The sequence below is a fragment of the Nomascus leucogenys genome, chromosome 18 (genome assembly GCF_006542625.1).
Source record: "Nomascus leucogenys isolate Asia chromosome 18, Asia_NLE_v1, whole genome shotgun sequence".
Classification (NCBI taxonomy): domain Eukaryota; kingdom Metazoa; phylum Chordata; class Mammalia; order Primates; family Hylobatidae; genus Nomascus; species Nomascus leucogenys.
In genome coordinates, this window is record NC_044398.1 from 69,941,820 (window position 1) to 69,958,510 (window position 16,691).

The 16,691-nt window shown below is 40.2% G+C and overlaps 1 protein-coding gene and 1 pseudogene across 2 annotated transcripts in view; both read right to left on the reverse strand.

Moving 5' to 3' along the window:
- Positions 1-16,691, reverse strand: part of PDE4D (phosphodiesterase 4D) — a 1,540,268-nt gene that overhangs the window by 826,482 nt on the left and 697,095 nt on the right. The window lies entirely within an intron of this gene.
- LOC115831399 lies at positions 4,245-4,423 on the reverse strand (annotated as a pseudogene).

The window sequence follows — 16,691 nt, forward strand, 5'->3', positions numbered from 1 at the left end:
CACCAGGAGAAATAGAGGACTAGCCTACTATATTTCACAGGGAAATAAACAAAAGCGATAATAAAAACTTAGCATTTTTTCAAAAACATTGTACATGTTGACATGAATTGGCCTCATCGCACATAGATCTGAGTATAAATATGTGCTTTATTAATAAAATAATCTGTCACACTGACCAAGGCAGTCTTATCTCTTGCCTCTAGCCTATAATCCATTTCCCATAATGTTATATCAATAGTCTTTCTAAAACATGTCATTCCTCTACTTGAATAACCTTGATTTCTTCCTTTGTTTCATGGTAGATAATCTGCATATTTCTTATGCTCCTTATACCAAGGCTTTCACTACCAGATTCACAGCCCTGTAACTTCCTCTCAGGGGACCGGGGAGAATATTCTGGAGCTACAGAAATTTAGTTGCCGACATGCCATGTCCATTTAAACCTATTACCACATCTTCCCATTCACTTTCTTTCTGCTGAGTTCTTCGTTTTATTTTACGGTGCTGATTCAATGTCACTTGCTTTGGGAATATTTTCTTCACCTCTCAAACAGAAGGAATCATACCCTTTGTCACTTGTATTCACTACTCTATCACCCATACACATAGGTAGGCCTGTGACTTACCTTTTTGTCCCAGATGTCTTTATCATCTGTAATATACAGAAGGAAGGTGATAAATGACTTGCTGAAGGATAGATGGACAGATAAATGGATGGAATTAGATCATTGAACTATACGTAAAAGCTCTTATAATTCTATAATTAATTTTTATGATTTATTTTTAATGAGGAGCTTTTGAAGTGATTACTAGAAAATATACCAATTAGCGGCCACAATTAATATTCAGTGACATTTAAAATTTCAAGTGAGATTTTAATTCACTCCTTGAATATGTATGTCTTTTATCTAGGCATCTCACTACAATGTCCTTAGAAGTGGCATAGACTGAAATATAAAAGCTGGGTGTATCAAGCAACTAAAATCTGATTTGATGGTTAAAAAGTAAGAGATACATCTTGAAAATGCATATGTAAAGCCAAAGCTGGGAATGATGCTAATATATTGAGTGACATATGAGCATAGAAAATTATCCACTGATGCTAACAGTAGGCTGAATTAAAAGTATAATAGGAACAAGGTAAAGCACAACATTTGCTTAAAATAATAAGCTATGTATAAAACCCAACATTCTCAGCAATAGAAAAATGAAAAAAATGCATTCTAGTATGGCATATCTCTATAAGATAGACATCGTGGAAGACTTTAAAATGATGGCTTTGATGAAGTTTAACAAGTGTAATGATTTCGTAAAAATGTTCACGGTACAGTGTCATTTCAAAGAAAAAAAGAGACAAGGTTTGAAAAGGTCTAGTTAAAGACTATTTGCAGGGGATTTAGTGACCTCTTTGGAGAGAGCTCCTTGTACTGAAGAAGGAGCTGGGCACATAGAGCTGAGCCCAATAACAAAACCTTGGCTGTCTGAAGGAAGGAGGCATTCCAAATGGAATATGGCGGCTGCACTGGAATGCTTTTCCAGGGATGAATCTCTGGATCCTGGGAGAAGCAGAGAGCCTTTAAGTAAAGAGATGTTGCATATAATTCCGTACAGTATCAGAAACAAAGGGAGAAATGTTAACATCCATTGGAGCAGCTACAAAGCCAAAGCATGGCCTTGCGATAGCTGCTTGACTCCCTGGGTAACAATGAGACCTGATAAGCCTTGGAGAGCTGCTGGTTCTGATGGAAGAGCAGTGGTTCCAAGAAGGGGGCGTGTTCTTGTGAGACACATTTGGAACTCCCAGAAATAATGAGATAGACTGTGTAGAAGAATTGCTTCAGCAAATGTGGGAAAAAACCAATGAAATTTAAATTATTATAGTTAGCATAACCTTCCTTGTTGCATTAGGCTAGAAAGTCCTGGCAAAATTTAAAGATTCCCTTACACAGCTATAGAATAGGAAAAATTAGAAAGTTCACTTATCAAAAGCTTGTTATAGGTAGTGATATGGGCTTTACAAAAAGAAAATAAAGTAAAAAATACTCAATAATACAAAATCCAAAATAAACACAAGGTAATCATAGACCTCTTTAACTTCAACAGTACAATACTGTTTCACAGCAAACAATCAGTTCACTGTTACCTGAGCTTGGTTAGGATTTGCCTGAAGTAGACAGCCACACGTTTTATAGGAACAGAGATACTGATGAATTCCGAAATATTTCATGAGAGAAGCATTTCCCAAACGGGGAAGCCTCACCTAAGAAATACGTTCAGATGGGCATGACAGTTGTTTCAAGTGGTGAAGACCATTTCCAAGAAGAAAATTCACAAAAACCTTTTGTTCAGAATTAAGAACAAAAAGTGTACAATACAGAGAAGCAGGCGCACAGCTCAGTATAAAGGCTGGTTTCTAAAAGGCCAGAGCTGTCTCATGACAGATCAAGCTGCCTGGAAAGGCAGTATGCGTTATGTCATCTATGTTCCCAGGAAGAAGCTACCAGACATGTGCTCGAGGCAAGTTCTGTGCCAGAGAAGTGATGAGCCTGCGTGACGTCTACATTCCTTCCAGTGCTAAGATTCAAGATCCTCAGATTTGTGTCTGGCGAAAAACAGTATTACGCGGAATGATTGTAATTTTCTTGGCTACACTGAAGTCATACAGTATATTTAATTAGTCATTATATTCCCAGCTTTATACAGGTATGAATCTATTCCTGATGGGAGTGAAAACTATGCCCTGAATGCAAGTAAGTGGCATTTTAATCTAAGATAAAATAGAAATCCTTGATTTAGTTCCATGAGTTCTAGGTCTCTGAAGGTCTTCATATTTAATGGCTGGCATCTTTACTTGCTCCTTCAGGGTTCTGCAAAACAGGAGTTTGGGGTCAGCGTTCTTCCAGGGGTAGAGTCAGGTCCTGATTCGATTTCATCCAGAACCAAAGTTACGTTGCTCTGATCTTAGAGTACACAGAGCTATAGCACTGAAAATAATTTTGAGCCTTATAAGCTAATGTGATATTTCTTTCGGTGTGATCAATGGAAGTTAAAAAGCAGGAAGAGTTCTTTCTGTACTTTTCTGCACTTGGTGGGAGTGTCATTGGAGAGAGTTTGGGGAGGGAGGAACTGACACCATTCCTGTCTACTTTATGCCAAACCTGTGACAGAGACACACAGAGCCTGGAGAGCTACTGGAGTATCTCTATCTGTAGACAAGGAAACAGGAGCTTACAGGGGACAGTAGTTTAGTGACATGTAGAGCCCAGGTTAAAACACAGCTCTGTCAAATCAAACCTTGTCTACTTTCAAACAACTGAACACAACAAAATAATTATATGAGTGTTTTTAAATGTTGTATTTCAGTTATGGAAAAAAGAATCCACTCACGTTTATTTTGGAATTATTAAAGTAGCCCAGAATCAAGATTTAAGTGGAAATATTTAAGACCAAAGACACTTTTTTTTCTTACCTTCAAAATATTTCGGGCTTCATGTGAAACTAAAGCCTTTAAAAAGATGACCTCAAAGATTGAAAAGAAAAGCAGATGAGCGATTTCTCGGTAAAGAAAGATTGCTACAAAATCACTGTAGACTGTATGGAAATTTCAAAGGGTGTTGAAAATGTACTCTGATGCCCAAAGTGAATAACAGGATGTGTGACTAAAGCTGTTGACCTACGACCAGCTAACTCACCTCAGAACCTACGGAGCTGCTGACGTTACTTCTCGTTTTCTTTCTCTTTCCCCTTCCTCTCTTTGTCCTTATTTTTGATTCCACCCTCTGCCTCCATTCTGCTTCCTCTTCTTCGATGCTTTCTGTCATCCCATCTTCCTTCTTTATTGTTTCTGTAATTGAGCCTAATATGAAATTCATTATGAAACTAACATGACCCTAATATGAAAACGGGTAATAGATCACGAAAAACTTCCTGTCTCCTACTATGTGTCCTGTTAAACCCAGGTGGCTGCAATCTGTTTCTTTCTCTGATAATAATTTTGCTTTCATTGTCCTCAGCGTGGGTTCTTCTGAGCTCACTCCACCCTCGCCCTGGGATGTGTGCCCATGTGGCGAGGACAGGGAGGTGGGAGTGCACTGTTAATTCTCTTCCTGAGAAAGAGAATGCGCCTTGTCCCTGCCTGAGGAAGACTTCCAAGTACACAGACTCAGAGTCCTGACAGTACGTCCAGCATCACAGAAAAATCTGCCATGGTATTTTATTCCTAATTGTTCCTAATGTCAACAGAATAACATCCAAGAGAATTCACATAAATCTCTTGTTGAGAAATTTACTGTTAACAGGAGCTTAATACTTTGTAATGCATGTACAGCCTAAATATGTTGTCCTTGGATGGAGAACACATTACTTATTAAAAGCCAGGAGAACAAACACTCTACTTGATCTTAGCCAAAGGCTAAAAAGCTATGAATATAATGGTGGGAGTTCACGGTGCTGAGGGCAACACAAAGCCACTTTAGAGAACCCGCACTGTGAATTCTGGTTCTTCTCAGCTGATGGCATTGCGTGCTTTCTTTAACCTCATGATTCTGTGTTTTAGAATGAAGACATTGTGCTGCTAACCCTCATAAAAACAGGGTAAATGGTGGAGAGGCCAAGCACACCCTCAACCCATATCAGAAGAATTATCCCTCAAACTCCCAGAGTTATTTGACATTATTAACATGATCTATAGCATTCATTTTATTTATTCTTTCAAAAATATTTCTAGAGTACCTTCTCAGTTACAGTCAGTCACAGGACTGGGCCCTGTAAGGGTTAAAAATAAATACTGAAATATAAGCAATATAAAATACATTCCTGCTCCCAAAGTTATAGGTCTAGGAGGGAGCAGACAGCCTTGGGCTTAGAATCCTAAGACTTGATTCAAGCGCTGCTTCTGCCACTCACTCTCTGAGTGACCTTAGGCAACTCACTCACACCTCTGATTCTCACTTTCTCTCCTCACAAAACACGGATTATATCCAGCCCCCGGGATGTTATGAGACAAAACGAGAGAATGTGTGAGAAACTTCCCTGGGTACTCTGACTACATAAAAATAATGCAGTGCAACTAAAGTATTTTCAAAGTCTCGTGTAGGATACAATGTGTGGCTCTGAAACACAATCGATGAAAATAGAAGAGGGACCTCAGACAAGCAAATGGTGACTTTGCTGAAGCGGCGACAACGGAAGTCAGTTCTATGGGCTCAGAGAAGAGAGAAATCCGTGAGTAATAAGGGTATAAAGGGCTTCCCTGGAGAGGAAACGTGGCACAGAAATGGAACTAAGATTAATTAAGGATGGGCAATAGGCTGGTAGGCATTATTCCCATTGTACTCATGTGGAAGCTAAGGCTTGGAAACGTTTCATAACAAGTCTGAGGCCACAGTAGAACCAATATGTGGCAACGCCTACCTTTAAAACCAGTTTACTTTTATTATTTTTTCATTTCAAATTCCAGGCACTTAAAATACTAGCAACCAACTTTGAGGCTCAAAGAAGCTGTGTGTGTATGTGTGTGTGTGTGTGTGTGTGTGTGTGTGTGTGTGTGTGTGTTTTGAGGAAGTGGGCATGGAGTGAAGGAGAAAAGTAAGAACACCACATGGAAAAAGCACTAACAAGGGTGGCCAATGCATCAATGCATGTGATGTATTTGGGGGATTATGGATGGAAAATCCAGCTGGCATAGAGGTTTGTGCCGTGAAGAAGAAGAACGCAAGGTGGTAAAATCATGCTGAGAATAAGTGAATATGCAAAGGAGTTTGGACATTTTCCACTACAAAGTAAGCCCTCTTTGGAAATCTTCAAACAGAGGAGTGATCTAATCCAGGTGGTTTTCAGAAGATGGGTTTGGCATCATGTAAACTAATTGAATGGGGAAGAAACAGAACAAAAAGGCCCTTGATCTGCAGAGATATGGCTCTGGCTTAGGGTAGAAGAGACAGAAGGACAGGAACTGGTATGAAGGGAGATTTGAGAAAAGAGTGACTGATTGGAATTGGAATTGGAGCTGAAGGCGGCTGTGTTAAAAAATGACTATAGGCTTCAAGCTTAGGTGGCAGAACGAATGATCATGACATTCACAGAAGTGGGGAAGTCAGGAGGATGCTGATTTGCAGGGAAGAAGAGTCAGCTTACACCCACTGAGTTCAAGTGGCAAGACAGTCAAATGGAATGTCCGATAGGTAGGCAATCGGAGCAAGACTAGCAATCTGACTGCAGACTCAGGAGTCCCCGAGGAACCCGAGTGAGTTCTGTGGAGGTGCATGATTTCCATGGAAGCAACACACTCGGAGGCAGAATGACTCAGGAAACACGCCCTGGGAGATGTCCAGCGTCCAGCTGTGAATACCACAAACTTTTGTCTATAGTGATGATGAAATATTGACTCTGGAATTTTGGATTTTGTGCCTTAAGGGAAGCTTGCAAATGGTGGCCAAGCACCTAGAGAGAGAACTAGTCATATGATTTGTTTATTTCATGCCTACTGAATAATTGTTTAGTTAATAAATGTCCTTATGTAAATCAGAATTTAATCTAAGACGCTTTTATTCTAATTAGGTGGTGACATTATAAGGAAGTAGTTAACTCCTCTCACCTCCAACTTCACTGGCAGTTACCAATGTCCAACCAAAACAACCCAAATGTGTTCATAATAATATTGGTTTAGGTCAGTTGCCAAAACAGTTGAACATGAACATCTAGCCTTTTGAAGGATGGAGATTCATTCATAATGGTTCAACCAAAAAGAAAAGAATGGTTTTAGAAACGTTTTCCAGGCACATTTAATGCAAAGGAAAGCTCTAGTCAAACAATTATCTGCTTGACTTGTTCATTTCATGTGGATATGGATTAGACCTTCTGATCAACACCTGCCTAGGCAACATTTATCTATATATGAAATGGCTTTTTTAATGTAAGGAATTTTTTCCCCTTAGGGGGCTCATAGATTAAGCCGTGGTGACAGAGAGCAATTGCATTTTTAAGCGTTACTACTTAGGTATAAATGGTGATCATCTGATTTAATCCCTATCCCAGTGGACCATCATGAAAATATAGCTCATATATATAGCTCCTATGGTGTTCAGGACATTACCATGTGGTATTTGCCAATATGGGACATTGCACTCATGTGTATATACACACATGCACAGACACACATGCACAGGCACATGCACACACACAGATGCACATACAGACATGGACACAGACATACACACTGACATGGACAGATACACAGACACACACACAGAGGCTCGCACACACACACACACACTCACACACACACACACAGACACACAGACACACAGACAACTCTAGCTATCTCTGAGGTAATTCAACAAGCCCTGCAGTTGGCTTCATCTTTACATTCAGAACTTGTTTTTTATCTTTCCTTTGAAGAGTAATCCTATCTGAGACAGAAAGAGGATGAATCACACTGAGGCAAAACTCTGTAGGTAGAAATGTGCATAAATGCACTTCTCTAAGATGCTCATGAAGAAAAGACAAAAGAACAGCCATGTCGCTGAGATGCCATCTGTGAGGCTGGCACAGTGAGGCACGACATCCCTGGTGCTTCCCGGCAGCCTGCGAGGGCTGCCTCCTTCCTTCCCTCCCTCCCTCCTGCTTGCAGGGCCACTTTCAGAGCCTTCCCTCAGGGCTTATGTTCCACTGACCTATAAATGTTCACTGTAATTATACCAATTGTCACCTCCTGCATTGTCCACCATTCTTCTTGCCCTTCTCTATTTTTAAAAAGTTTGTCTTCAAAATAGCATGCTTTACAGTAAAAATCTCAAGTGAAAATGTAATAAAACAAACAAAACATAGTTCATTAAGGCATTCAAAACAACTCTTTGTCACAACAGTTTAAAAAACAGTGAAATAATGACGAATTGTGCAAAAAAATGTTAAAGATGCCACCTCTGATCCTTCATATAACACTTTTTTTCAGCTGGAAAAATCCAAGAATGAATGAAAGAGCTTGTGGATAGGCCCAGACAGTGGGCAGCATGGCTCTTCTCCAGCCTGGGACACAGCTCATCACTCAGGGTGGATCCTGGAGAGAAGCTGCCTGAGTTCAGCCTTTGCCCATATCCCAGTACTCACTGTGTGCACTCAGAGGAGCTTCTGTGTATCTGCGAGACCCTGTTTCCTCATCTGCAGTACCGGGACTCATATCCTAGCAGGGGCTCTGAAAACTAGATCAGCTAACGTAAGGCTTGGCCATGTATTTTCTCAAGAATCGTTGCTGTGAAAGAGCCAGTGAAGTCACAGAGGGTAAAGTCAATGGTCAACCTTTCTCATTAATGAATATTGATTGAGCATTCACCATTTCATAGTCAGCTCCTCTAAGTCTGACCGTTTTTAGTTTCTCCCGACACCTGTCATGTAAGAGGCTCTACATGTGAGGATAGACTTAGGGGGCAGTTGGTTCCTCTTTGTGGACATAGAACAGGAAGAATAAAGAGATCTCAGAAGGAAAAGGAAAGTGGGAGGAGCCTGAGTCTGTGGGTTCCCCAGTGGATCACGCTGAAAGAAGACCTGGCAGACAGTTAACCTCTGCAGCAAATGCATGAAAGTAGAAAGATGAAGCCAACTTTCCAAAAACTTTCATGAAATCACTTCAGTGAGAAGATCTATTAAATAAATTACAGTCATTCTATAAAAATAGAATTCTATGTTACTTACAAAATATTACAGTAGAAATCAGTCAATCCAATCCCCTGTTGGGCAGAAGGGAAACTTCCCTCGGGCCACACTGTCGGCTGGGGTCCTTGGCACAGTACTAGGTCTCCACCTCCACGCACTACCCCGGTTCAGAGCTGGTGCTATGGGTTGAGTTGTGTCTCTGCAAAAATAGGCTGAAGTTCCAACCCCAGTACCTCAGAAAGGGACTTTGCTTGGAAATAGGGTCTTTAGAGAGGTAATGGAGTTAAAATAAGGTCATTAGAGTGGGCCTTATCCGATGTGAGGGGTATTCTTATAAAATGGGGAAATACAGACACACACATATGCAGGAGGAAGGCACTATGAAGAAACAAAGAGAGAAGATGGCTATCCAAGGAGAGAGGCCTGGAACAAATCCTTCCCTCACAGTTCTCAGAAAGAAACAACCTTGATAACACATTACTTTTGGATTTCTGGCCTCCAGAACTGTGGAACAATGCATTTTGGCTGTTGTAAGCCACCTAGGTTGTGATACTTCCTTACAGCAGCCCTAGGAAATGAATACAACTGGGGACCAGGGTTTTAGTCAAAAGATCAGGGAGGAAGCCTGTTGTCTTGGGAGGAATTTCTAGATTATAGGAGCCACTGAATATCGTAACTTTGAAAAATCCATTTTGAATCTCACCAGAAACACAAAAGCCTGTAGAAATCCAATTATACAAATTTATAGTCTAGAAAAGGAGAAAAAAAAATGAAATTACTCCTCATGCACATTTAAGCAGAGTTTAGGACTGGAAAATAAACAAGGCTCTGGTAATTGGGGAGTGCGGTGCTAACGACACAGTTGCAGGTACGTGGCTGTGTGGGTTTGAGCCTTGGCTCTGCCTTTTACCACCTCCGTGACCTTCAGTCACTGCCCTCACTGGTCTTCAGCTTTCTCCAAGAAGAGTGTCGTGTGTCCTCTTGGAGGCCATGCCCTGAGGCGCTCAGCACAGGGTTTCACACAGTGACTATTAACTGGATTTTAGCTCCTATTATAATTACTAATAGCAGATAATTGCCTTATTAAAAAAATTAAAGGCACGCCCCCAAAAGTTAAGAACACATGTACTTGTTTGCTTTTCATCTTCTTAGATGACACTGATTTTAAGTTTTATTTGTATGTAATTCATTCCATCTCTCTTCTTCAGGAATATTTCTTTCATTTGAAAACAGCGTAACACTTAGATGCCAAATGTGATCATCAAATGCAAGAACATGGATATCCCACCAAGCTATCTAGTTATGCTCAAACCTAAACAAGTAGAAAGCCCTTATGTACAAAGTGATTCTCTTCATGAACTTGGAAATGTTTCAAACTCAGGTTGCTGAGTTCTGATTTGGAACAGCCTGTTGCAATACCAAATCACCTTTGAATAAACTTATCCTCTCAACTTTTATTGTTCAGAATTGATTTCGAGGATAGAAATTCAATTTCCTTCTCATGTCTACCTGAGCTGTTGCACCAATTTGTCAGACCAAACCTAAAATGCAGCACTTCACAGATGGAGGAGAGACGTTCTCTCTAAAAAAAAAAAAAGTCAACCAAGTCAGAAGTTGTGAAGCTGCTGAAAAAAGCAAAAATAAACACTTGCAAGCAGGAAAATAGAAGATCCTGTTGCTTGTGGGAAATAGATTTTCGAGAAGTTAGATCAGCTGGAAATATTGTCATAGACATGCCAAAAGGCAAGTGAAGGAAATGTACTGAATATTGTTAGCTTTGCACTAAGAGAATCTCAGGAAGCAGTTCACAAGAGTGCCACCCACATGCATGCAAGGACCAGCCCGTTAGATACTTTGGGCAAATAACAATTGTTCTGTAGAGTTATTTTGTTGTGCTGGAGCCATTAAGTGCTCCTTGCTACATGAAATGGTATATAGCCCTTCAAATGGGGCATTTAGCAATATAAATATATTTACCCTGTCCGTTCTTGAGGATCACTCTTTAACTTTGAGAATATGTCTTCTAAGGCACGAGAGACATCCAGAGATAGAGGGCTGCTGATATTAATAACACATAAACTTTGGGTGAAGGCATAGGGGAAGCCAGCCCTCACTAGAACTCCACTGTGCAGGCACCCCGATCTCACACTGCCAGCCTCCACAACCGTGAGAAAATAAACATCTATTGTTTAAGCATACCCTCTCTTCATAGGGATTATTGGAGCCTAGAAGAGTGCATGGACACTTTTCATGATTACTATTATTATTTACTAGATTATCACCCCAACAGAATAGGAACTGAATTCCTTTTTGCAAGTAGGTGTTCAATAATTATTTGTTGAATGAATGAATGCTATGGCTACTATATGGAATTTCCGGGTCAAATAGGAGCAGAAGGCTGGGGGTGTGGTGGCTTGCACTTGTAATCCCAGCACTTTGGGAGTCCGAGGCTAGAGGATCGCTTACACCTAGGAGTTACTAGCCTGGACAACATAGGGAGACTCCATGTCTACAAAAAATAATAAAAAAATAGCCAGGTGTGGTGGCCCGCACCTGTAATCCCAGCTACATGGGAGGCTGAAGCAGGAGGATCACTTGCACCTGGGAGGTTGAGGCTGCAGTGAGCTATGATTGCACCACTACACTCCAGCTGGGATGACAGAACAAGACTCCATCTCTCTCTCCATATATATATATAAATTGTGTGTGTGTGTGTGTGTGTGTGTATGTGTGTGTATGAGATGAAGAGCAAAATTCAATTTAGTCATCATAACCCCATGTAATCACCAAAAAATTTTTTTAAAAGCTATTTATAACCAAAAACATCTTCTATCAAGTGGCGGTGCTATTACATGAAAGGCCATTTTGTTCTGCTGAGCACTTGCATAGTTCTGGGAGTTAAAAGGTGGATGGAGCAGTAGAGACATAAAGCACTAAATGCCATTAAGTAAGAAAAATCTGGAGTTCCTATAAGCAATTTTTGAAGTAGGAGAGGTACGGAAGGGTAGGAATGAGAGAAAAAACCCAAGCAAACTAGCAAAAGGCTGACACCTTCCATATCGAAATCACTGGGTAACTGACTTTTTAAGAATGTGAAAGTCTAAACACAGTCACATCTCACATTATGGTGAACATTGCTTCCATTTCTTCAAACCATCAGTAAAGTGTGGTACAATGCAGAAATCCCATGTGTGAACAAGTTTTGTTTTGTTGGGGGAGAGGGAAGGCTGGTGGTTGGGAAAACTAAGGAAGGGGCTCAATTCTACCTTGGACCTCTGTGATATGGAAAAAAGAGACCATGACAGCTACTGTGAGAGAACTCCTAAACATAACCAATTTGGCTGAAGCAGAGATGTGTGGGGCCTGGTGTGATCAAGGATTCATAAAAGCTTTGGAGAGAAAGCAGAACTTTTCACAATCTGTACGATGGGGATTGCAGCCAATTTTATTTAGCCCTCAGGAAGTAGGGTGAACCCAGTTGACCCCCAGGGGAAAAAATTCCCTATCTCATAAACAATAAAAATCTTAACTAAAGTTTAATGTGATAGCAACCAGAAACAAGGCTTCCTGTTGTCCTCAGACAACCGAAAGTTCATATTCACACACCCAAGTAACCACACCCCCAGCCCCTGCACTGTGCAAGTGAACAGTTTCATTGATAACTTTGGGGTCTGTTTCGATCTTGGAGATCTTGGAGTTAACTGCAGAGAACGACTGGAGTGGATTTTATGAAGATGTATTTTACAAATGCTTATGTGTAATGATGAGGGAACTTGAAGAAAGTAGAAACAGACAGTAAAACCACATGGGAAGAATTCCCGCAGAACACGAGAAACAGGACTTGACTTAATGAATAAAATAACAGATGGCATCTCATTTTTTATTGGGTGTGTAAAGAATGAGAACCTGAAATGCAGGTTTGGTTATTCAAGTGAATTAGTAAAGGAGATTTATGGTTTTGGAAGAATCAACAGTCATTGGGGGGGCAGGAAATGGTTATAAGTGACTTTTAGATTCTGTGCCTGGGTGACTAATGACATAGCATAGTAAACCATCAGGACCATATCATGCAAACAGCCTGTGTGAATTAATTTTGCTTTGCTTTGTCTTGCTGGGGAAATTAGAAGGCTTAAACAAAGCAGAGAGAAGACATCTATTGGATTGTCCAAAATGACTGTAAAATTTTTGGCAATGTAGTATCCATACCAGGCAACTACAACTTCTGTCTTATTTGGTTTAGATACCCAAGGAAGTACATGGGTACTCTGAAATTTACTCCGAGATACAAATCTTCAATTATTCACAAGCTGGTAGCACAGGTCTTTAAGTCTATTGTCCTTGTACTTCCCTAGAACACATCATCTTGGCACCAGATCTGCTTTACCTCTCAGAAGTTTAGGGCAAACTTCTATGAAAGGCAGGACTTTTAACACTCCCTCACTGTGGAGTGTTTAAAAAGGCTAGAATGGGGAGAAAAATGAATTGCTCAATAAGTAGTATATGGAAGAAAGGTCTATGTTGAATGAAGGGAGGTCTAGTCATTAAAAAAGAAAAAGAAAACTCAAGCCACATAGTTTTTATCGTGTGCCTCAGCCACTGGGAAAACAGTTTCAGTGCAGTATATATGAAATGTTTCCGAATAGAATCAAAGTTCCCACAATGGAACATGTGTGACAATACTAACTAAACACTACCATCTAGTGGCCAGTTTTGAGAACTACAAAAGCTCGCAAAGTGCATTGAAAACACCGTGAAAGAAATGCAATAACCAATGAAAAGATGTTTAAATTTCCCTTAGTATCAGGGAAAATAATTGATTACACTATATAGTAAATGAAGATACGTGTATCAGGTGCTGCTATTCTCAATTACTCTTAAAACTTAGATGGGCTTGCAGGGAGTCTCGAGTGCATGTTTTGCTGTTTATAGCACCAGTGTAGAGATATTTCCACCAATGACAAATAGGCTGTAAAACATAAAATCCTTTAGAAAAGTGACAAAAATACAATCAGTATGAGGATTTTGCTTCCTCTTCCCCTCCCCACCCCTACCTCTCTACTATCTCTCACACCTAACACCTCTCACAAGTTGCTGTTTTGTATAGCTGGCATAGCTGGAGGAGTAGAAAGAGTGAGCTCACAGTCAGAAAACCTGAGTGGCACCCTTGTTCCACACACTTCTGGCTGTTTAAGCCTGGGTTAGTCACTTAACTTTTCTAAGACTCCCTTTCTAAAAATACGCAAATATGTAAATTGTTGCTCTTCCAGTCTCCCTGGGTTTAGGGGAAAATAGAATGTGTACAAAAATGCACTGTAAATGCAAATGTGCCATACAAAACTGCTATTAGTTTTAAAATCTCTAAGTGGGGATGATGAGGATGTGAATCTGATATTTGAAGGTGCTAAACATTTTTTAAAATTTTTTTCAAAATGTCATTTTTCTTAATATTGTTGATTTCCTGAGACAAATATCTTTGATCTGGGTTGAATAATTGTGTGAATTCTCAAGTTTATCCTGCCCCTGTACATGCAGCAAAAGAAAGCTAATTATTTGTCCAAATCTTTACATTGAATCAAAGACAAGACTGAGAACAACTGTCATAGCTTGAGTGTTGAAGTTTATCATTCTAGGAATACTATTGCATTGTTCATGTTTTCCCAGTAGTTTCAGTAAGTAATGTAAACCCATGAATCTAAATTATAAAATGGCTACAGGTAAACCATGCCACCAAATTTCACTTCATATTTCATTATTCTAAGATACAAGGGCAGAACCTAAAGAAAGGGTGAAATAAAATGGACTTAACATTAGACTTACTGACACCATCATTATTTGAGAAAGAGCTATTTCCTAGGTATATTTTAGGAACTTATCTGGTGATATCTATCTATCTACTAACTTTAGGAGTGGGGTGGAATTGATTCTTTTTACAAGATTAGTGAAGTTAGAAACAACTAGTTTCTAATCGATTAAATGTAACCTATTTTCAAGTATCTTCATGTAACTGAAATCACTCTGTTTTATTTTCCAAACCAGTGGAATAGACACAGAGTCATTACAATCAGAATGGCATGGCATTGTTACAAATCTTAGTATTAAAGCAATACTTCTGTTTTTATGTGTAATTATTTTATAATGGAAAATGTCCCTCAAAATCAGATGACTTTTTCCACAATGAATCATCTACTCCAAACAACCCTGTTCCAATAATTAATGACAAGAACAACAAACTCTTACCCACCAGATCCTTATGGTAAAGCTAACTTGAGACAGGAAATGCACAACTCAGCAGAGTTCATTGTTTTTCATTTCTAGATCAGAACAAGTTTATCTAAGACACCAAATAAAGTTCATGCTTTGTGCAACGTGCAAACGACAGTTCATTATATTTTCTTGTTTCACAGAGAAAAACTCAGAAGGAAAACATCTACAGGGGATACAAATAAAGAAGGGTTAGGTGTTTCTGAAAATAATCTTCCAGAAAAAAAAAAGTGGCCCTCTTGAAAGCCATCAGGAAAAAAGTGCTTAAGAAACTCTAAAACATTTTTATGTATTAGAATCACCTGGGTACTTTCGGTACTCTCTATACCCAGATCACAGCCCACATCAATTAGAAGAGAACCTCTGGGACACGAACATCAGTTTTTTGTTTTGTTTTGTTTTTGTTTTCATTTTTTTTTAAGTTCTCTAGGCGACGCCAACATGCAGCCACATCCCAGAAACACTTTAGTTAAGAAATACATACTTTGAAGCATGAAAGTAATGTACTTTTTGGGGAAAACAGTCATTATATGATCACAGATTATTTTTATAACTTCCATATTCTCTCTTTTTTTTTTTTTTTTTTTTTTTTTTTTGAGACAGAGTCTCACTCTGTTGCCCAGGCTGGAGTGCAGTGGCGTGATCTCGGCTCACTGCAACCTCTACCTCCCAGGTTCAAGCGATTCTCCTGCCTCAGCCTGCCAAGTAGCTGGGATTACAGGTGCACACCACCATGCCCGGCTAATTTTTGTATTTTTAGTAGAGAGGGGGTATCACCACGTTACCCAGGATGGTCTTGATCTCCTGACCTCATGATCTGCCCGCCTCAGCCTCCCAAAGTGTTGGGATTACAGGTGTGAGCCACTGCGCCCAGCCTGCATATTCTTATATAAGCAAGAAGCAAGAATTCATTTTATCGGTATGTAAGCTGTGAACAAAACACATGCAGGTGAGAAGCAGGGACTATAAGGATAAAATCAATGGGCCAGCAAAGAATACAGTGCATGAATTCAATAGTCCCTGCAGTGCTCCCTGCTAGGCAGTGCAGGGATAGAGACAAATAGTGGCCTGATGCTTTTAACAAGCTGATAAATAGTTGGGGCCACCAATATGTAAACAAAGCAAGACCATAGAAAACATGCTCCACATGGGTTACATGCAGAGTTGTGGTGTAGGGCAGAGGAAGATAATAGATGCTAATGATTTAGGATGGTAAATATGACAACAAGAGTAAAATCTCTACCTGGTTGATTCCAAGGAGTTTGAAAACATCAATGCATGAATGACCAGAGGAATCCTCACCAGGGGAGTATGGCACAGGAATATAAACGTGACTTGATGTGCAGGCTCTAAGGCAGTGGTTCTCAAAATGTGGAGCCAGGTCTGCAGCATCACTGTCACCTGAGAGCTCAATAGAAGGTACACAATTGGATCCCGCCACAGACCTACGAAATCAAAAATTCTGGGGATGGGGCCCAGAAACCCCCTTTTTTTAATTTCAATTTGTCTCTGTCACTCAGGCTGGAGTGCAGTGGTGCCATCTTGGCTCACTGCAACCTCCACCTCCTGGGTTCAGGCAATTCTCCTGCCTCAGCCTCCCAAGTGGCTGAGATTACAGGTGCCCGCCACCAGGCACAGCTAATTTTTGTATTTTTAGTAGAGATGGGGTTTCACCATGTTGGCCAGGCTGGTCTCGAATTCCTGACCTCAAGTGATCCGCCTGCCTTGGCCTCTGAAAGTGCTGGGATTACAGGTGCGAGCCACTGCGCCTGGCCCCAGCA